We start from the raw sequence: 22,979 nt of genomic DNA on the forward strand, positions 1-22,979 counted from the left end.
TTCCATCTGAGTTCCTCAGAAACCATATGGGGATTTTTATTGAGATTGCATCGCATTGCATTGCATTGCATTGGGATTGCATGAATCTATAGATCAAATTAAGAAGACTGACATGTTCATGATGTTTAATCTACCTACCTAAGTACATGCATATTTCTCCATCTATTTATGTTTCAGTGCTTTTAAAAATATTCTCAAATCTCACAAAAGATATACAAATGGCAAATAAGCACATGAGAAGATGCTCAACATCATATGTTATTAGAGAATTGCAAATTAAAACAAGAATGAGATATCATTATATACCTATCAGAATGACCAAAATCCAAAACACTGACAACATCAAATGCTGGTGAGGATATGGAAACCCAGAATTCTCCTTCATTGCTGGTAGGAATGCAAAATGGTACAGGCCCTTTGTTATAGACAGTCTGGAAGTTGTTTACAAAGCTAAACTTACTCTTACCATACAATCCAATCACATTCTTTGGTATCTACCCAAATGAAGGGAGAACTCATGTCCACACAAAAACCTGCACACTGATATTTATTATAGCAGCCTTATTCATAATTGCCAGAACTCAGAAGAAACAAGATGTTCGTCAGTAGGTGAATGGATAAATAAACTGTGGTACATTCAGACAATGGAAAATTATTCAGCACTGAAAAGAAACAGCTATCAAGCCATGAAAAAACATGGAAGAACCTTAAATGCATATTACTACCTGAAAGAAGTCAATCTGTATGATTCCAACTACGTGGCATTCTAGGAAAGGCAAAACTATGGAGATAGTACAAAGATCAGTGGTTATTAGTGGTTGGAGTGGGGGAAGTGAAAGAGATGAACAGGCAGAGAACAGAGGATTTTTAGGGCAGTGAAATTATTTTGTATGACACTGTAACATAGATAGATGTCATTATACGTTTGTATACACACCCATAGAATGTACAACACCAAGAGTGAACTCCAATATAAACTATGGACTTTGGATGATAATGTATCAATGTAGGCTCATCACGTGTAACAAACGTACCACTGTGGTATGGGATGTTGATAGTGGGGGAGGCTGTGCATGTTGTGGGTTTTGGAAAGGAAGGGAATATATGAAAATTGTACCTTCTACTCAGTATTGCTGTGAACCTAAAACTGCTCTAAAAAATAAGCTCGGCCAGGCATTGTGTCTCACAGTGGCCTGTAATCCCAGCACTTTGGGAGGCCAAGGCAGGTGGATCATGAGGTCAGGAGTTCAAAACCAGCCTGGCCAAGATGGTGAAACCCCATCTCTACTAAAATACAAAAATTAGCCAGGCACAGTGGCAGGCACCTGTAATCCCAGCTACTCAGGAGGCTGAGGCAGGAGAATTGCTGGAACCCAGGCAGCAGAGGTTTCAGTGAGCCGAGATCACGCCACTGCACTCCAGCCTAGGTGACAGAGTGAGACTCTATCTCAAAAAAAATAGAAATAATAAATAAATAAACTCTAAGAAAAGAGTATTTTTGGCTGGGTGCTGTGGCTTATGCCTGTAATCCCAGCACTTTGGGAAGCCAAGGCAGCCAGATTATGAGGTCAGGAGTTCAAGACCAGCCTGGTCAACGTGGCAAAACCCCATCTCTACTAAAAATATCACAAAAAAAAGAAAAAAAAGTTAGCTGGGCTTGGTAGTGTGCGCCTGTAGTCCCAGCTACTTGGGAGGCTAGGGTAGGAGAATAGCTTGAACCCAGGAGGCAGAGGTTGCAGTGAGCCGAGATCGCTCACTGCGTCTCAAAAAAAAAGAAAAGAAAAGAAAAGAAAAGAAAAGCATCTTTTCAAAAAGTTTTTGGGCCAGGCACGATAGCTCACACCTGTAATCCCAGCACTTTGGAAGGCCGAAGTGGATGGATCATGAGGTCAGGAGTTCGAAACCAGCCTGGCCAACATAGTAAAATCCTGTCTCTACTAAAGATACAAAATTAGCCGGGCATGGTGGCGTGCACTTGTAATCCCAGCCACTCGGGAGGCTGAGGCAGAAGAATCACTTGAACTCGGGAGAAAGAAGTTGCAGTGAGCCGAAATTGCACAACTGCACTCCACCCTGTGTGACAGGGCGAGACTCCATCCCAAAAAAAAAAAAAAAAAGTTTTCAATAAACACTTTTCATGAAGATCTTGTGTATCTTTCAACTTATTGATACTTTGTTTTTGTCACTACTGTAAGTGATAACTTTTAAACATGTATCTTCTATTTCTTACACAGCCATATTAATTCCAGCAATTTGTTAAACATATTAGGTAAAAATAAATTACTTCTTCCTTTCTAATCTTACCTTTTAGTCTAATTATAAAAAGTCAGCTGGGCACAGTGGCTCACGCCTGTAATCCCAGCAATTTGGGAAGCCAAGGTGGGTGGATCACAAGGTCAGGAGATTGAGACCATGCTGGCTAACACAGTGAAACCCTGTCTCTACTAAAAATACAAAAAAAATTAGCCAGGCGTGGTGATGGGCACCTGTAGTCTCAGGTACTCAGGAGGCTGAGGCAGGAGAATGGCGTGAACCCGGGAGGCGGAGCTTGCAGTGAGCCAAGATCACACCACTGCACTCCAGCCTGGGCAACACAGTGAGACTCTGACTCAAAAAAAAAAAAAAAAAAGCTAATTATACCTAATTATAACTTTTATTTATATTTCTTGTCTTACTGTACTGAGAATCTCAAAAAAAAAAAAAAAAAAAAAAAAAAACAGTGAATACACATGGTGATACAGGTAGTCTTATCTCTTTTTTTTCTTGTCTTTTTTTTTTTTCTTTTTGAGATAAGATCTCACTCTGTTGTCCAGGCTGGAGTGCAATGGCACAATCACAGCTCACTGCAGCCTCGGCCTCCCAGGCTCAGGTGACTGTCCCGCCCCAGCCTCCCTTGCCCAGGCTGGTCCGGAACTCCTGGGCTCAAACCACCCACCGGCCTTCCAAAGTGCTGGGATTATAGGTGTGAGCCAGCACGCCCAGCCCAGTCCCGTCACGTCTTGATTCTAACGTTTCACTGTTAAGAATAACATTTGCAGGCCGGGCGTGGTGGCTCAAGCCTGTAATCCCAGCACTTTGGGAGGCCGAGACGGGCGGATCACGAGGTCAGGAGATCGAGACCATCCTGGCTAACACAATGAAACCCCGTCTCCACTAAAAATACAAAAAAAATTAGCCGGGCGTGGAGGCGGCACCTGTAGTCCCAGCTACTCGGGAGGCTGAGGCAGGAGAATGGCGGGAACCCGGGAGGCGGAGCTTGCAGTGAGCCGACATCGCGCCACTGCACTCCAGCCTGGGCGACAGAGCAAGACTCTGCCTCAAAAAAAAAAAAAAAAGAATAACATTTGCTGTAGACTTTTGGTACACATTTTATCAGATTAAGGAAGTTCATCTATCCTAGTTTGCTAAGCATGAGAATTAAGAATGGGTGTCAACTTTATCACATTTCGTTTCAGCATGTATCAAGGAGACTGTTACTTTTTTCCCTTAATCTGTTAATTTACCAGCTTTTACATTTATTCTGCCTTTGATATTTTTCTTTCCTTTCTTCTAGTTTCTTCTCTCACTTTACTGGTTTCTGCTCTTTTCTCATACTTTCTACCTAGAATTTCTCTTTCAAAGTCATTCTGTTTCTCCCTTTTGCATTCGCCAGGGGGTTGGGAGAGCGAAGGGAGGTAGTTCTCAGGGTAATTAATAAATATTTGAATGGCTAAAAGGTGAAATACCTAATAGGTGCCAGATCCTTGAGGTGACCTTATCCAAAACCAGTCTTCAAATGTAACATATTACATTTATATAAATTGTTCCTGTCTTGGGCTCAAGAAAAAAAAAGTTACTTGAGATGCAGTCACTAGAGGGAGAATTATAGTAGAATGTTTTAAACAGAAATAGTGTTTTACCCTCTAGAGAAGCATCGAAAATGCATTAGCTATCATCCAAATTTTCTTTTGAATACAGTACTATATTTAATTTTAACTACTAGCACTTGGGTTCCCCCATTTAATATCTAGAAAGTAGGGTACTAGATTATAAAAATGGCAAGTATCTTAAGAGAGACAAGGAATAACGTTTATGCATTCTGTAATTCAACACTGTATGTTAAAAAGGCCAGCCCATGTCTCTTCTTAATTTTCAAATTAAAGAAGCCAAACCCAAATCTCTGAATTCTGGCTAATAGTTTCGGAGTCACTTTAAAAAACTTTGCCAAGTTTTTTCATTAGTCTATATTTAATTGTCCTAAAGTCTGTATTTCATTTAACTCCATGAAATGCATATATTTGAGGAAAGATGTTAGAGTAACCATGACCTAGAAATGAAAAGGGCACTTACACAAAAGAAACAAATCAGCAAACAACTCTGTAACAGAATTCTGGAGTCTTTAGTCTTACAGAAAACCACGTTAAACATCATAAGAGAATACGACACTTAGTCCACACCTGACTCCAAAGAGTCCCTCAACTACAACCAGGATTACTTTTTTTTTTTTTTTTTTTTTGAGACAGAGTCTCTCTCGCTCTGTCGCCCAGGCTGGAGTTGGAATGCAGTGGTCTGATCTTGGCTCTTTGCAACCTCTGCCTCCTGGATTCAGGTGATTCTCGTGCCTCAGCCTCCCAAGTAGCTGGGAGTACAGGCATGCACCACCACATCCGGCTTATTTTTATATTTTTAGTAGAGACGGGGTTTCGCCATACTGCCCAGGTTGGTCTCAAACTCTTGACCTCAGGTGATCAGCCGGCCTCGGACTCCCAAAGTACCGGGATTGCAGGTGTGAGCCACAGCCCCTGGCCAAAATCTTTACTTTGTGATTTCTACAAACCTTTAATCACTTTTAGATTTTAAACATTTTCCAACCTCTATAAGCTAGAATAGATGGGGATCTGTTTTTTAACAGAAATTTTAAGCTGTTTTAGAGAAAAATAAACTTGGCTCAAATGACAAATGTGAAAATATCAAAACTACAAAGCATAGGAGGATGTGGGAAAGGGCTGTAGTGTTCTTCATGACACATATGAAAGTATTTCCCAAATATATATATTAAATGTCCTTCAAATATAACAGAAGTTAAATGCAAAATAGCATACATATACCTATCCAAAAGCTGTTAGTAATTTTAAATAAGGTTTGATAAGTAAATTGGCCTCCACCAAAGATCCAAACATATACTAGTAAAGCTTGATGCCACTAAGGAGGGAGAGAGCCTGGTTTAAATGACTGAAATTCAGGCAGCAGCTTATGAGCACATCAATTAAACATCTAACGAACAAGAACTGGGGATGTGCCACTATGTTAAGCACCAAGAATGTGGCTCTAGAAGAGCAACAGTCTAATAGGTAAGGTATTTGTGGAAGTGCCCAGGGAAAATGCATGGAAAGAAGAACTATAGGGCCTGGCATGGTGGCGCATGCCTGTAATCCCAGCACTTTGGGAGGCCGAGGTGGGCGGATCACCTGAGGTCGAGAGTTCAAGACCAGCCTGGACAACATGGAGAAACCCCGTCTCTACTAAAAATACAAAATTGGCCAGGCGTGGTAGCACATGCCTGTAATCCCAGCTACTGGGGAGGCTGAGGCAGGAGAAACATTTGAACCCAGGAGGCAGAGGTTGCAGTGAGCTGAGATCGCACCATCGCACTCCAGCCTGGGCAACAAGAGCAAAACTCTGTCTCAAGAAAAAAAAGAAGAACTGTAACAGAAGTATGTGCAAGCCGTTGGGGAGATGGGAGGTCTGGGGAGATAGCACAAGAGGGAGGAGAAGGAGCCCACGATGTCTAAGGAGGGAATCAGAAAAACTTCACATAGGGGCATCTGAGTCAAGGACTGAAGTCAGAATGTGAGTGTCCAGGCACACAGAGGGACAAGTGACAAATGTGAATGGACAAAAATTACACAGTGCACCAGATAATGTGGGGAAGGTCTTTACCTCACATGTCAGCCAAATAAGCATTATCCTTACAAGATAACAAAAACTGTAAGCAAATAATTCTTGATGCCAATCCAAAACATGTAATCGAGTTTTGATGGAATTTGGTAAGGAATGCCTGATGTCCAAAATTAAAAAAAGAAACAGACCAGGTTTAAGTCCTTCAGGAGGGAACACATCTTGGGCTGACTGATGCGGGTGAGTAAGGGTTTGAGGGTTTGTACTTGCAAAGGTGTAGGAGGCTAAGGTTACTTAGGATGCATGAAAGGACCTCAGCAGTGGACGTGGCTGAAAGGATGCATGGAGGTAGGGGAGAAGTTATCCAGAACAGAGGCTGAAAACATGGGAAAGTGTTGGAGACCTGGGCCTAAAGGGACTGTGACATGGCACTAAAAAGTTTGTGTGTTCAATGAGATACCATCTCACACCAGTTAGAATGGCAATCATTAAAAAGTCAGGAAACAACAGGTGCTGGAGAGGATGTGGAGAAATAGGAACACTTTTACACTGTTGGTGGGAGTGTAAACTGGTTTAACCATTGTGGAAAACAATATGGCGTTCCTCAAGGATCTAGAACTAGAAATACCATTTGACCCAGCAATCCCATTACTGGGTATATACCCAAAGGATTATAAATCATGCTGCTATAAAGACACATGCACAGGTATGTTTATTGCGGCACTATCCACAACAGCAAAGACTTGGAATCAACCCAAATGTCCATCAGTGACAGACTGGATTAAGCAAATGTGGCACATATACACCATAGAATACTATGCAGCCATCAAAAAGGATGAGTTTGTGTCCTTTGTAGGGACATGGATGCAGCTGGAAACCATCATTCTCAGCAAACTATCACAAGAACAGAAGACCAAACACCGCATGTTCTCACTCATAGGTGGGAATTGAACAATGAGATCACTTGGACTCTGGAAGGGGAACATCACACACCAGGGCCTATTAGGGGGAGCAGGGAGTGGGGAGGGATGGCATTGGGAGTTATACCTAATGTAAATGACGAGTTGATGGGTGCTGACGAGTTGATGGGTGCAGCACAGCAACATGGCACAAGTATACATATGTAACAAACCTGCACGTTGTGCACATGTACCCTAGAACTTAAAGTATAATAATAGTAAAAAAAAAACAGTTTGTGTGTTATCCTCTGGGCAAGGGAAGACCACCATGGGCTCTTTATGCAGGAGAGGACCATGAAATGTGTGCCTTACAAAGATCTCTATGGCAGCCACATGGAGACTGGAAATACACACAGCATCAGGAGGCTCTAATGTTACCGAGTGAATGTTTGTGTCTTCCCAAAAATGGTATGTTGAAATCTAATCCCCAATGTGACGGTAGAAAGAGGAAGGTCTTTGGTAAGTAATGAGGTTTTGAGGATAGACCCTTCATGAAGGGGATTAGTGCCCCTATAAGAAGAGTCCAGAGAGCTACCTTTCTCCCTGGTGAGAATACAGTGAAAAGTCGAGTGTCTGCAGCCCGGAAGAGAGCTCTCACCAAAATCTGAGCATGTGAACACCCTGGTCTCAGACTTGCAGCCTCTAGAACCGTGAGAAATAAATGTCTGTTGTTTGCAAGCTATCCAGTCTATAGTACTTTGTTGTAACAGTTTGAACTGGCTAAGACATACGGAGAGAGACTCTGAGGGTTTGAATTGTGTTGGAGACAGTAGGGATGAAAAAGAAGTGATTAATTCGAGATATATTTGGGAGGTAGAAATCAATATAATTTCTTGATAGACTAGTATAGAAATTAAAGATAACCAAAACTTTTAGTTTGGTAAATAAATGGTACATCATTAACTGAAAAAGGAAAAGACTGTCTGAGAAGATGATAATTATTATAACTAACACTGAGCACTATTCTAAATCCTTTAAAGCACTGACTCATTTAGTCTTCACAACAACCATATAAGGTCCCTAATCTACAGATGGAAAAAACCAATGCACAGAAAGGTTAATAAATTTGCCCAAGGTCACACAGCCAGAAATGGCAGAACCAAGATTTGAACTCAGACACACTCTCAAATACCACATTACACTGTACGGTACCCAACCAGTTAAATGTCTCCATGTCTGAGGGACATCAAGGGAGTTGTATTTAATTCGCATTTGGAAAACAGACCTAGGGCTCACAAGAATATGGCTATGAATTTTAGTGTCATCAACATAATTCTATTTCCTGAGGCCATGGGAAAAATGAGATGGACATTTAGAGTGAAGAGAGAACCAAAATGTAAGGCGCAGCAAGACAGATCCAAGAAGGACACTAGGAAGGAGATTTTTCAACCAGTGATCATCCACAGGCTGGCTCAGTTGCCATACCACAGAGGTACAAACTTGAAGTGGTCTGGACCTTCTCCGTGTGAAAATGGCGAACCCATTCACTATTTGCTAGATGAATGAATTTAACATCTAGCTATTTGCTGGATTTACCATCTAGCTAAAGAATAGCTAAAAGATTCCAGCTTAGGGGCCGGGCGCGGTGGCTCAAGCCTGTAATCCCAGCACTTTGGGAGGCCGAGACGGGCGGATCACGAGGTCGGGAGATCGAGACCATCCTGGCTAACATGGTGAAACCCCGTCTCTACTAAAAAATACAAAAAAACTAGCCGGGCGAGGTGGCGGGCGCCTGTAGTCCCAGCTACTGGGGAGGCTGAGGCAGGAGAATGGCGTAAACCCGGGAGGCGGAGCTTGCAGTGAGCTGAGATCCGGCCACTGCACTCCAGCCTGGGCGGCAGAGCGAGACTCCGTCTCAAAAAAAAAAAAAAAAAAAAAAAGATTCCAGCTTAGATCATGTCATCAAGAAAGGACGCCTGATAGAGTATGAAATGGGGAAAACAAGAAAAACAAACAAAAAAATGGATGCTCTCAGCTCTTGAAAGGATGATTTATACCCGTGTTTGAGCAAAGTGACTTCTGCCTTCAGAGAAGCAGCAGCAAAGCTAGCTCCTCTCTCAAGCAGCACCCCATCTCATCCATCACCCACTTCCCCCACCTGCCCCCAGCCTACACCGTAAGAGGGCCCCAGCCATGCTGCAGCAACACCAGGAGCGCACAAGAAAACGTGCTGGCGCATAGACAGCGCAAGTAAACAATGGCTCCTGTGATAATCAGCTTTTGTTTTTAATGGGCTTCACATGACTCATCAGCTATCATGTGTGCTATAGCCTGAGCTCTGGCTCTAAATCAAACAAGTTCAAAGGGAGGAAGAAAGGAATAACAGCAAAAGATGAGCAGATATCTCAAGAAGCCTTAATCCTACAGAGGAAAATCAGAAATGGAGGCAGGGAGAAGACAGTTTCCCCGTTGAGCACTCAGGTACCGAGGGTCCAGAGAGGGCGGAAGCTGAAACAGCTGCAGAGAGAGGCAGCCTAGTTGCCATGGTGCCATCCTGCCAGCCAGCAAGGTTTCATCAGACCATCCCCTTTCTGCCACAGTTCCTGTCTTGTGGGCAGCAGAAGCACCAAGAAAGAAGAAAAACAGTTGTTTGTATTCTTATGGCCGCAGAGTCGTAGCTCTACGACCTATTTCTACAAGTGACAAGGAGAAAGAGCTAAGAAACAGAGAAAGCAGCCAAACTCCTTTGGAATGTATTTAATCTAACTTCATTCTATGGATAAAATGCCCTCGTGAATAAACACTCATCCCCAAAACATCTTTTTTTTTTTTTTTTTTTTTGGTATTTATAATCCAAGAACCTTGACACAGAATGTCCGCTTTTTATCAAGGCTCTTTCCCACAATGACTTCTGATAATGGGGCTTGGGGCTCATTCCCAGGTGAAAAGCATGAGTTTGTGGCAAAGAAAACAGTATTTTTTGGTCACCACACTGGAATGGAAGCCAGGAGACTCTGAAGGATGACTTGGCACTAATACAAATCAGCAAATGACTTTAGCACTTCTAAGCCTCAATTTCTTCATCTGTAAAATGAGAAGAATGGACTGGGTGAACACAAAGTCCTTCCACTCTCTTAACCTATGCTCATGGGTGCTCAGGGCAAGGGAACCCTTCCAGGTATCTCTTGTGATATTAGGCTGTCCATGTGTCAGGACCGTGATTGTGCCTCCAGGGACACACAAGTGTGAGAGTGGCTACAACTCAGTGGAAGGAATAAGCAAACACATACACACTCACAAAGTTAGATCCCTGTATTTGATTAAACCATGGGTTAGTGGACAGGAACCATGTCTTACACATCTTTACACACTCGATATCCAGCACTTACCAGGCACTGGGCTTAACAAATGTTTACTGCATGCAATTTGAGGCAAATCTTTAAAATATCATATTATGAAACTTTTCAGACTGCCAGTTACGGATTGAATTGTGTTCCCCTAAAATTCACATGCTGAAGCTCTAATTCCCAGTACCTCAGAATATAATGTTTTTTGGAGCTAGGACCTTTATAGAGGGAATCAAGTTAAAAAGAGGTCATTAGGGTGGGTCCTAATCTTCCCTCATGGTCTCTTCACAAGAAAGGAACTGTGATCACAGATATGAACCCAGGGAGGATGGCATGAAGAGACATAGGGAGAAGACAGCCATCCACAGCTAAGCAGAAAGGCCTAGAACGGATTCTCCCTCACAGTCCTCAAAAGGGACCAACCCCTCTGACATCTTGATCTTAGACTTTCAGGCTCCACAACTGTGAGGAAATACATTTCTGTTTTTGAAATCACAGTTTTAAAGCCACCCAGTTTATGGTACTTTGTTATGGCAGCTCTAGTAAACTAATACAATATCCAGAAGTAGAGAGAACTATATAATGAAATCTCCCATCACACCACCCAGATCTTTCACTCCAGCATACTACACTTTGCATCTCTAAAATATATGGACATTTCCTTACATAACAACAATACGCTTATCAAACCTAACAGAATTAACACTAATTGAAAAGCAGATTTAATTCCCAGAAGAAATAAACCTTACACTAAAACACACACTTACATTCCTCCATTAAAACTATTAACACTATTAGGCCAGGCACAGTGGCTCATGCCTATAATCCCAGCACTTTGGGAGGCCGAGGCGGGCAGATCACTTGGGGTCAGAAGTTTGAGACCAGCCTGGCCAACATGGTGAAACCCCATCTCTACTAAAAATACAAAAATTAGCCAGGCATGGTAGCTTGGGGTCCCAGCTACTCAGGACGCTGAGGCAGGAGAATTGCTTGATCCTGGGAGGCAGAAGTTGCAGTAACCCAAGATTGTACCGCTGCACTCAAGCCTGGGCGACAGAGCAAGACTCTGTCTCAAATTTAACAAAGGAAAGGGAAAGGAAGAAAGAAAGAGAAAAGAAAGAACGCTGTTAACACTATCAAAAACAAAACACCAGTAAGCTTGAATTTTTGTCAAACAACCATCAGAGGATAAGCAAGACTCTCAGAATAATTCAATTTCTTAATCAGCTCTCATATTCAACAATTACCTGAAAGTAAAAACCTGTGTTTCTTTATTCACGTACAGAAAAGAAAGGAAAAATGCAGTCAGTATTCGTACCCACTCCCTGGTCACTGAAAATTCACTTTTCAAACTAATCCCTAGAAATTTAGTAGACATCATTAAGTCTTTAGTTTAAAAATAATATGTGCACTGGTATTGTGTGTTATATTGCACATAATTTAAGCGCATGAAAATTGACATGACAGAGCTCAAAACCACTACCAAAAAAAAAAAAGATAAATACAAAACCATACCTTGCCAGGGTAGAGAACCGCTTGTTGTAATTTTCTAAAACGTTAGAGACGGGAGTTACCAACGCTTCAACAACTGACAATTTCCAATCACATGTCCTCTTCAGGAAGGTTACTTTTTGTCTGAGGTTAAGACAGGGAGAAATGTTAAAGTCAGAATGGCCTACTTAAAAAGGTTTTCAAAAGACTCTTTTGAAAAGCATTCGCTCCATCAACTTTCAAAACAGGCATCGCTGTAAAAACCCGCAATCCAGCTAATTAGTCTCAGCTGTTTGTCATATGGCACTGCAGACCAGTCAAGTGATTTTTGCCCCTTTCAAGCTTACCAAGTTCCAATTCGACTGGCCACTCAGAGGGCGGCTTTATTAACCTCTTCTGGTATTAGAAGACTCGTACTTCAGCTCTTTCTTCCTCCCCCCTACCCCGTGAATCAAAAAAGTAGAACATTTGTTTTCTCGAGAAAATATTTAGAAAAGTATTGTATTCTCAAGGCCCTTGAAGGTTATATTCGTATTGTTGCTTACAAATACAATGCCTCATCCAAACAAACGATATGGGAGATCAAATGAAGTGGCAGGAGGAAAGGGGCTGGATTACTTACCAGACCTTGCAGCTGGCCTCCAATTCCATAAGTAAAACTGCCTACAAGGGAGTCCACCCAGATATCTTGCTGGCATCTCAATCCAACATGTCCTGTACTCACCTCCTTTGCTTTTCTCCACAACCTTGCTTCAATCCCACTTCTCTTCCTGTGTCTTGAATCACACAATCCCAACACACACAGCCAGAAATCTGATGGTTCTCATTAACTCCTCCCTCTCTGCCCCTCCCACTTCCAATTGGCCAGCAGGTCCTAAGGATATTCATCATCTCGCCTTTACTCCAAGTTTTGATTATTTCTTGGATGGCTATAATAAACCTCTTATTTGGTTTTCTGATCCCCACGTATTCTTGACTCTGATCCATCCTCCACACCACACCCAAAGTGATCTTTCCAAAAGGCAAATGAGAGTCCATCACTCTCCTGTTAATGGCTCCCCACAATCTCCACAATAAAATTCCTACTCCTTAAGCTTCTGCCTTCAGTATCACCTGCCTCCTGCCTATAAGCTGCTAGAGTCCAGCCATCAGAATTCGTTGTAATTCTCTAAGTTAAGTGGTTCTCAAACTGTGGTTCCAAGACCAGTATTACCAGCATCTTCTAGGAGCTTACTACTTTTGCACATTCTTGGGCCCACCCCACTGAATCAGAAATGCTGAGGATAGGGCACAGCTGTCTGTGGTTCAACAAGCACTCCAGGTGATTCTGATACACACTAAAGTGTGAGAGCTGCTGCTCTAACTGCACCAAGCTCTGTTCACCAAGAGAATCAGCTCCTTGGCTCCTTGTGCCAGCAATGCTGAGCTGGATGCACCTTCCCTGTGCTTAGTATTTCTACAACTGGTCACCCCTGTATGCTAATTATTCAGTTTATTTCTTGGTCTTTGTTGTTGGTTTGTGACGATCTTGAAGACGGGATTGTATCTTGTTTTTTATTCATTCACCCCCCAACGAGTTATTGAGCACTTATTAATTATTGGGTGAAATGTTGGACATAGAACTAATCAATGTATCCCTTACCTCTAGGAGAAGCTACGCTTTCATTTTGGCAGCTCAACGTGTGACTGAAGACTCAATCTGTCCAATCTAAAAAAACTACCACCAGCCTCAAGAACTGTGGGCAGCTAAGAAAAGTCTGAGCACAACCAGTCTGACATCTCTTCTCATGGTAAATGAAATGGAAGTTTTGTTTCATACCTGATGAAAATCTCATGAAAATGCACCCCTTTCTCTTTTATATCTCACAGCAACCTCGAGAATTTTGAGAACAATTTAGTAAGAAAAATGTATCAAGATTTTTAAATCCCAGATTAAAATTCATTAGAGTTAGCTTCCTTTAATTACAAGTTCATATTAGCACTTCTCAAGCCTCAAGATATATAGGAATCTCCTAGGGATCTTTCAAAATGCTAATTCTGATTCAATATTCACGTAGGGGGAGATCAAGACCTTACCGGCTAACACAGTGAAACGCCGTCTCTAGAAACACAAAAAATTCGCTGGGCGTGGCGGTGGGTGCCCATAGTCCCAGCTACTCGGGAGGCTGAGGCAGGAGAATCGCGTGAACCCGGGAGGCGGAGCTTGCAGTGAGCCGAGATCAGGCCACTGCTCTCCAGCCTGGACGACAGAGCGAGACTCCGTCTCAAAAAATAAAAAAATAAATAAATAATTTCTGTAGGGGGCCCAGGAGTCTGTATTTCGAGTAAGCACCCAGGTGATGCCCAGGTAATACCGACATTCCTAACTCTGGAACTATAATTTGAATAGCAAGTAAAATTATTACAACAATACCATTTTTCGTAGTCTGCTTAAAGCAACAAAACCTTTTTTGGATGCTTTTGCATTAAAATCTTTCTAAAATATCTTTCAGACTTCAGAATAAAGATGGCATGCTCAGCATGTACATGTGGTTCTGCTTCCTCCCAAAATCTCACTAATATAACAATAAAGAATGTTTTATTTCTTTTAGACATAAACTCACAAGGACAAAGATCAGGTAGTGGAAGCAACAAAATGGTAGAGGCTAGAGAGTAGATGGACTAGAGGTAACTGATTAACAGATCTCGGAAAGCTGACTCTTCATCTGCCAGTAGGGAAATCCAAGAAGGAACTCATCACAGAATCTCCAGAAAGTCTCAGGAATTCAGAACCCCAAAACTTCTGAAATTTGGGGGACCGTAAAATCGGGACTCAAAACAGACAGAATGGTGGTCATCTGCTTAAAAAGCAGCTCAGCTTTTTAAGAGAAGCAAAGAAAGAAAGAACTACCAAATAGAAAATAACGAGCAAAATGGCATAGTAAGTCCCTATCTATCGATAATTACTTGAAATGTGAATGTATTACATTCTCCAATTAAAAGACATAGAGGCTGGGCATGGTGGTTCATGCCTGTAATCCTAGCACTTTGGGAGGCCAAGGCAGGCAGATCACTTGAGCTCAGTTCAAAACCAGCCTAGCCAACATAGTGAAACTTCGTCTCTACTAAAAATACAAAAAAAAATTAGGCAGGCATGATGGCGGACACCTGTAGTCCCAGCTACTCGGGAGGCTGAGGCAGGAGAATGGCGTGAACCCGGGAGGCGGAGCTTGCAGTGAGCTGAGATCCGGCCACTGCACTCCAGCCCGGGCGACAGAGCAAGACTCCGTCTCAAAAAAATAAATAAATAAATAAAAACAAAAGGCATAGAATGACAGAATATATATAAAAAATAAGATACAATTATTTGCTGCCTGAAAGAGAGTCGTTTTAGATTTAAGGGCAGACAGACTGGAAGTGAAGGGATGGAAAAAAATATTTCATGCAAATAGAAACCAAAAGAAAGCAGGGGTGACTATACTTATATCAGAATAGACTTCAAGTAAAAAACAGTCCCAAGAGACCAAGAGGGTAGTTATGTGGTGACAAGGAGGTGAATTCATCAAGCAGATATAACAGTTGTAAACATGTAGGCACCCAACATCAAAGTACCTAAATATATAAAGCAACTATTAACCAAACTGAAAGGAGAAATAGATAACCATACAATAATAGTAAGGGATTTGAATACCCTAATTTCAACAATGAACAGATCATCCAGATAGAAAATCAATAAGGAAATGGCAGGTCTGAACAATATTATAGAACAAATAGAATTAACAGGCACATACAGAACTTTCTATCCAACTATAGGAGAATATACATTATTCTCAAGTGCACGTGGAATATTCTTCAGGATAGAACATATAGTAGGACACAAAACAAATCTCAACAAATTTAAGAAGATTGAAATCATACTAAATATCTTTTCTGACCACACCAACACGTAACTAGAAATCAATAACAGGAAGAAAACTGAAAATTTCACAAATATGTGGAAATTCAGTAACATAATCCTGAACAGCTACTTGGTCAAATAAAATCAAAAGGAATTTTTTTTAATCTCGAGATACATGAAAATAGAATATAACACATCAAAATTTTATGGGATTCAGCAGACGCAGTTTTAAGAGGGAAGTTTACAGTGATAAATGGCCTCCATTAAGAAAAAAGAAAGATCTTCAGTAAACAACCTAAGTTTATACTGCAACAAACTAGAAAAAAGGGAACAAAATAAGCCCAAAGTTAGAAGAAGGAATGAAATAATAAAGATTGGAGCTAAAATTAAATAGAGACCAAAAAAATTAAAAAAAAAAAAACACAGAAAAGAAAGAAAAGATGAATAAAACTAACTATTTTTTGAAAAAATAAAATTGACAAAACTGGCTGGGCACAGTGGCTCATGCCTATAATCCCAACACTTTGGGAGGCCGAGGCGGGTATCACCTGAGGTCAGGAGTTTGAGACCAGCCCGAACAACATGGCGAAACCCCATTTCTACTAAAAATACAAACATTAGCCGGGCGTGGTGGCGGGTGCCTGTAATCCCAGCTGCTTGGGAGGCTGAAACAGGAGAATCACTTGAACCTGGGAAGCAGAGGTTGCATTGAGCTGAGATTGCACCACTGCACTCCAGCCTGGGTAACACAGCAAGAATCCGTCCTCAAAAAATTAAATAAATTTTATTTTACTGAGGCGGAGAGAGAGAGAAAGAGAGACAGAGAGAGAGAAAACTTTACCTAGTCTAAAAAAAGAGTAAAAACTCAAATTAATAAAATTGTAAATGAAATAGGAGGTGTTACAACTGATACCACAGAGGTACAAATAATAATAAGAGATACTCTAAATAATCCAGTCAGGTGCAGTGGCTCACGCCTGTAACCCCAGCACTTTGGGAGGTCAAAGTAGGTGGATCACTTGAGGTCAGGAGTTCAAGACCAGCCTGGCCAACATGGTGAAACCCCGTCTCTACTAAAAATACAAACATTAACTGGGGCATGGTGGTACGCACCTATGATCCCAGCTACTTGGGAGGATGAGGCAGGAGAATCACTTGAACCCAGGAGGCAGAGGTTGCAGTGAGCTGAGATTGCTCCATTGCACTCCAGCCTGGGTGACAAAGTGAGATTCCATCTAAAAAAAAAAAAAAAGACAAAAAAAAGTGTGATTACATCAAACGAAAGCTGCTGCACAGCAAAGGAAACAATAAAATGGAAAGGCCACTGGCTGGCATGGTGGCTCACACCTGTAATCCCAGCACTTTGGAAGCCCAGAAGGCAGATCACTTGAGGGCAGGACTTTGAGACCAGCCTGACCAACATGGCAAAACCCCATCTCTACTAAAAATACAAAAATTAGCTGGACATGGTGGTAGGCACCTGTAATCCTGGCTACTCAGGAGGCTGAGGCACGAGAATCACTTGAGTCCAGAGGCAGAGGTTGCAGTGAGCGGAGGTCGTGCCACTGAACTCCAGCCAGGTGACAGAATGACACTCCACCTCAAAAAAAAAAAAAAAAGGCAACGTATAGAAGGAAAAAAAATGTAAATCTGATAAGGGTTTAATATCCAAAATATACAAGAACCTCATACTACTGAATACCAAAAACACACCCAAAAGAAAAAAAAATTTAATGGGCAAAATAGCTGAATAGACATTTTTTCAAAGAATACATAAAAAATGGTCAACAAGTATATGAAAAAGTGCTCGACATCACTAATCATCAGAGAAATGCAAATCAAAACCACAATGATTTTGATTACCTCACATCTGCTGGGATGGCCAATTAGAAAAAAAAAAAAAAAAAACAAGAGGTAAGTGTTGGCAAGGATATGGAGAAAAGGGGCCCTTGTACACTGTTGGTGGGAATACAAAGTGGTACAGCCACCATGGAAAACATTATGGAGTTTCTTTAAAATAATTTTTTCAAAAATTTTAAAAATAGAATACCATAGGATTTAGCAATCCTCCTTCTGGGTATAATACATCTGAAAGAATTGAAATCAGGATTTCTAAGTGGTATCTGTACTCCCATGTTCATTGCAGCATTATTCACAATAGCCAAGACTTAGAAGCGACCTAAATGTCCATTCACAATGAATAAATGAAGAAAATGTGGTCTATACATACAATGGAAAAGTATTCAGCGTTAAAAAAGAAAGAAATCCTGCCATCTGTGACAATATGGATAGGTGTGGAAGCTATTAGACTAAGTTAAATAAGCCAGACACATAAAGAAAAATACTATGTGATCTTCCATATATTTAATATATAGAATCTAAAATGTCAAACTCTCCAAGCATGGTGGCCGCTCCTGTAGCCCCAGCTACTCAAGAGGCTGAGGCGCAGTGATTGCTTGAGCCCATGACTTCAAGGCTGCAGTGAGCTATGATCACGTCACTGCGCTCCAGTCTGGGCAGCACAGCAAGATCTTGTTTCTAAAATAAAAAAATGTAATTTAAAAAAAGTACTCCCAGAAGCAGAGAGCAGAATGATGGTTGCCAGGGACTGGGAGGAAGGGGAAATGGGAAGGTCACAGTTAAGGGGAACAAGTTTATGCAAAATAAATAAGTTCTGAAAAGCTATTATACAGCACCTAGTGTCTATATAATACTAATACTGTATTAGATACTAAAACCTGCTAAGAAGATAGGTCCAGTGTTAATTGTTCTTAAAACACACACACACAAAAAGCAATAATAATAATAAAGGAGGCAGGATAAAACTTTGGGAGATGATGGGTATGTTTATGGCCTTGATGGTAGCGATGGTTTCATGGGTGAATAATTATCCCCAAATTCATCAAGATGTATATATTAAACATGTACAGCCTTTTATCTGTCAATAACACCTCCATAAAGTTATAATAAACTGTTGAGTAGGGGAAGGAAAGAATGAACAAACAAATGTAGGAACAAATGAACAAACTCAAGAAAGAGGAGATGAAAATGGTACACTTGTAGCAGGGATGGATGGAGGAATGAGTTAAATTCTCTTCTTCTGTAATAAAGTATCGACAGATAATGACTAAAACTGAAAAACTGACCATAGGAATAGAAACGTGTCTGCAAGAGTTCACTGGTTAACTCTGGGGAGCAGGAAATGGGCTGGGGGAGAGGAGTCTACTGGTTTTTTGTAACAGGCGTTGTAGAACAATGTCCACATATAACTTTGGTAAATTTGGCAGGGCATGGTGGCTCATATCTGTAATCCCAGAACTTTGGGAGGCAGAGGCGGGCAGATCACTGGAGACCAGGAGACCGAGACCAGCCTGGCCAACATAGGGAAACCCCGTCTCTACTAAAAATACAAAAATTAGTTGGGTGTGATGGCACACACCTGTAATCCCAGCTACTTTAGGAGGCTGAGGCAGGAGAATCACTTGAACGAGGGAGGCGGAGGTTATGGTGAGTCAACATCACGCCACTGCTCTCTAGCCCGGGTGACAGGGCGAGACTCTGTCTCCCAAAAAAAAAAAAAAAAAAAAAAAAAGCTTTGGTAAATTTTTAAAAATTAATTATTACAAAATAAAATTTAATGCCCATGTTTTTTTTTTTTTTTTTCTCCTTGGAGGATTCAGGACATCACAATAAACCTCACTAACTTGCCATGCTACGTCCTGAAGACCTAGGACCTACACTGAAGTAGGATGTTGAGGATCTGAGCATTGGAGACAGACTGTATGACTTTAATTCTCAACTTTACCACTCACAGGCCATGTGACCTTGAGCAAATTACTTAACCTCTCTGTCTCAGTTGCCTCATCTGTGGACCAGGAATAATAATAGGATTACTTTGCATGGATTCAATTATGTATACCTATAAAATGCCTAAAACTGTGTTTGACACAAAGGAAATGTTCAATAATAGCTATTCTTTTTAATGTATGTTTGCCTCCATAATAAATGGCTCCTGACCGCTGTATTGATTTTGTGTCTTTTGTTAATTTATATTTCCTTCTCCCTGCCCTCACCTTTGCTATCAGTCAGGCAGCTATCCCTCACCACAGTAATCAGTGCCTTCCTGGGTCAACCCCTACCCCTTCCGATGCACTGTTTTTAATTGACAAGGCACCTGGGAACCAAATAACCAAGATTATTAGAACTGTGTATAAAATCAAGAAAAACGGGCACCAAAAAATGTTCTGAAAGTTGCTCTGTGAGGCAGGTTGGCAATTTTCAGTATATTAACCACTGTCTAACTCAGAACCCTTTGGCCTTACTATTAACTGTGGGTCAGTAGGTTGGGTGACACTTGGTGGGACCAACCAACCCAGTTTAGTGGAGACCATCTGAGTTATAACACTGAAAGTCCTGAATCCCTGGAAACCATATCCCAGCATTGGGCAAATTACTTCATCCTCTTGAGCCTGTTTCATCATCTGTACAATGAAGGATAATATCTGCTTTGTAAGATTCTTGAGGATTAAATGAGAAAGTGTTTGTATAATTCTTGACACATATGGTAGCTGTAGCTATTATACTCACTTGCATATTGTTATTATCAACTCTAATATCAGGTAGAAAAAGAAAGTATTCTTAGAAACATAACCTATAATTTGCTTTATATATAGTGGACTTCAGGAAGCTGCAATGTTTGCTTTTGTGAATTTCCTTCCCATTTTGTAATACACATTTTGTTTCAGGGACTAAGACATATTAAAGAAATTTAATAGTTTAACATTTCTGATTTCTCTACTGGACAAAAGCCTGGCCAATTTCCACTATCTTTTCATAGACATGACTCTTTTACATTATGGGATCCCTGGGTTATTTATGTTAGTAGCTGCTTCTAAACTTGTAGACAGAAATCAGCCTGTCACCTCACAAAGGACATCAGGCGTCATATCTGAAATTTGTTTTTAATTTCCATTTCACTTTTTTCCTTCATAATAGCACCAGATTATTCAGTCTTCTAATTATTTAGTGAATTCAGTACATTTGCGTGGGGCCAAACATCTGCATCTGCATTTCTAAGTTGTAAGCCAAATCATTCACTATGTATGTCCATTCTATCCCTGAAAAATAAGGGCTTTTATCACCAAACAGATGAAATACCATTTCTGACCTCAAAAGCTGAAGCAACTCCCTACTCCACAGTTATTAATGACAGCCTGAAGGAAATGGCTTACATCTATGCACCCCACAGACACAAGGGCAAAGTTGCTATAAGAACAGTTACAAACTTTGGGATAGATAATGGAAAGCATCACAAGTTACTCAAAGCCAAAATATGGCCTAGGAACCCTCTAAGAAGCAGCAGAGACAGCAGAAAAAGCCGGGCAGATAAGACTCTTAATAAAGGCTCCCATGGCCTCTCCTCCCATACTCATATCTCTTCTCCAACCAGTGTCCAAGGCCTGTGAGCACAAAACACAGGAGAACACAGAACTTCAGAGAAGCCTTGAGGGGCAACTGGTCAACCGATTGGGCAGGTGAAAATGGATCTAGGACTGGCACAGAATCACCTAGGGTATTTGAGGAAAATTCAAAATTCTGGGTCCCATCCAGGCCTCCGAATTAGGATCTCTGCAAGCGAGGCCTAGGGAATTTGCATTTATAACAAGCTTCCCAGGGGCGTTCTGGTTATACGCAATCAAGCTTATAAGCCACTGTTCTAGGGAGACAACAGATGGCAAAAATGTACAACTATAGTTAGGCAAATAGCCTGTACATCAAGATCATATCTAACTTCTACTAGCCTCAGATACCAAATCTGTAAAATAGGGATAATAACACTGACCTAGCAAGGTGGATGTGAGAATTAAATGAAACAAATAATAGCCTCACACACAGTGCCTCACACACGGCAAGTGCTCAATAAAAGTCCATTCCCGGCCAGGTGCGGTGGCTCAAGCCTGTAATCCCAGCACTTTGGGAGGCCGAGGTGGGCAGATCACAAGGTCAGGAGATCGAGACCATCCTGGCTAACACAGTGAAACCTCGTTTCTACTAAAACTACAAAAAATTAGCCAGGTGTGGTGGCAGACGCCTGTAGTCCCAGCTACTTGGGAGGCTGAGGCAGAAGAATGGGGTGAACCTGGGAGGTGGAGCTTGCAGTGAGCTGAGATCACCCCACTGCACTCCAGCCTGGGCGACAGAGCGAGACTCCGTCTCTAATGAAGACTTACGACAATAGTTCCTGTTTTGAATAAATATCACCAAGGAAAGCAGATAGCTAGGAAAGTTAAGGCCTCAATGTTAATGACTCATCAACTACAAAGGCCGAGGTCAGCAGCTTTAACCAGCGATTGAGTCATGAAATGTACCTGCAGACAGTGATTCTCAAGCTTTGGGGTGCATCCAGGGTCACCTAGATGGCTTTAAAACACAGGCTCTAGGCCCCACCAGAGTTTCAGATTCAGTAGGTCTGGAGTGGGGCTGAAAATCTGCATTTCTAAGTTCCCAGGTGGTGCTGATGTTACTGGTCCTAATCTGACACTTTGCAATAAAAAAACAAAACAAAACAAAACTATGCTGTGTATATTTCCTGTTTGACACTAGACTGGTTAGTTACATGTATATACAGGAAAAAACTAAGAAACCAACAATTTCCAAGGCTGTGCTGCCTCTGTCCCCTGAGAATCTTACTATGTTGTTTGAACGATACAGACAGAGGACAGGGAGATTTGAATTCTATCTTCCCACTCACTTGCTGTGTGACTCTGCATGAGACATACGATCTCTTCCAGCCTGAGTTTACTCATGCTGGAAGTAAAGGTGAGCTAGGCACTGGTTCCCAAACCAGGTTGTCCACCATCAATCACTATAGCAGTATTTTAAATAAAACATAGATTCCCGAGCCCTCACCACAAACCTAATAAATTAGAATCTCCAAAGGAGAGACTGAAAAATGTGTTGTTGTTTCTTGTGGGTATGTTTTTTATTATTATTATTATTATACTTTAAGTTCTAGGGTACATGTGTACAACATGCAAGTTTGATACATAGGTATACATGTGCCATGCTGGTTTGCTGCACCCATCAACTCAAAATTTACATTAGGTATTTCTTCTAATGCTATCCCTCCCCCTCCCCTCACCCCACAACAGGCTGCAGTGTGTGATATTCCCTGCCCTGTGTTCAAGTGTTCTCATTGTTCAATTCTCACCTATAAGTAAGAACATGTGGTGTCTGGTTTTCTGTCCTTGTGACAGTTTGCTGAGAATGATGGTTTCCAGCTTTATCCATGTCTCTGCAAAGGACATAAACACCTCCTTTTTTATGGCTGCATAGTATTCCATGGTGTATATGTGCCACATTTGCTTAATCCAATCTATCATTGATGGACATTTGAGTTGGTTCTAAGTCTTTGCTATTGTGAATAGTGCCACAATAAACATATGTGTGCACGTGTCTTTATAGTAGCATGATTTATAATCCTTTGGG

General features: G+C 41.3%; 1 protein-coding gene across 3 annotated transcripts in view; it reads right to left on the reverse strand.

Annotated features, from left to right (window-relative positions):
- The window catches only part of RAB27A (RAB27A, member RAS oncogene family), a 90,917-nt gene that overhangs the window by 58,110 nt on the left and 9,828 nt on the right, over nucleotides 1-22,979 (reverse strand). For all 3 annotated transcript variants that reach the window (XM_077937792.1, XM_077937791.1, NM_001193855.2), the window contains 1 exon segment: nucleotides 11,639-11,758. The gene's annotated coding sequence lies outside the window, so the exon portion shown is untranslated.

The sequence above is a fragment of the Macaca mulatta genome, chromosome 7 (genome assembly GCF_049350105.2).
Source record: "Macaca mulatta isolate MMU2019108-1 chromosome 7, T2T-MMU8v2.0, whole genome shotgun sequence".
NCBI classification, from domain to species: Eukaryota; Metazoa; Chordata; class Mammalia; order Primates; family Cercopithecidae; genus Macaca; species Macaca mulatta.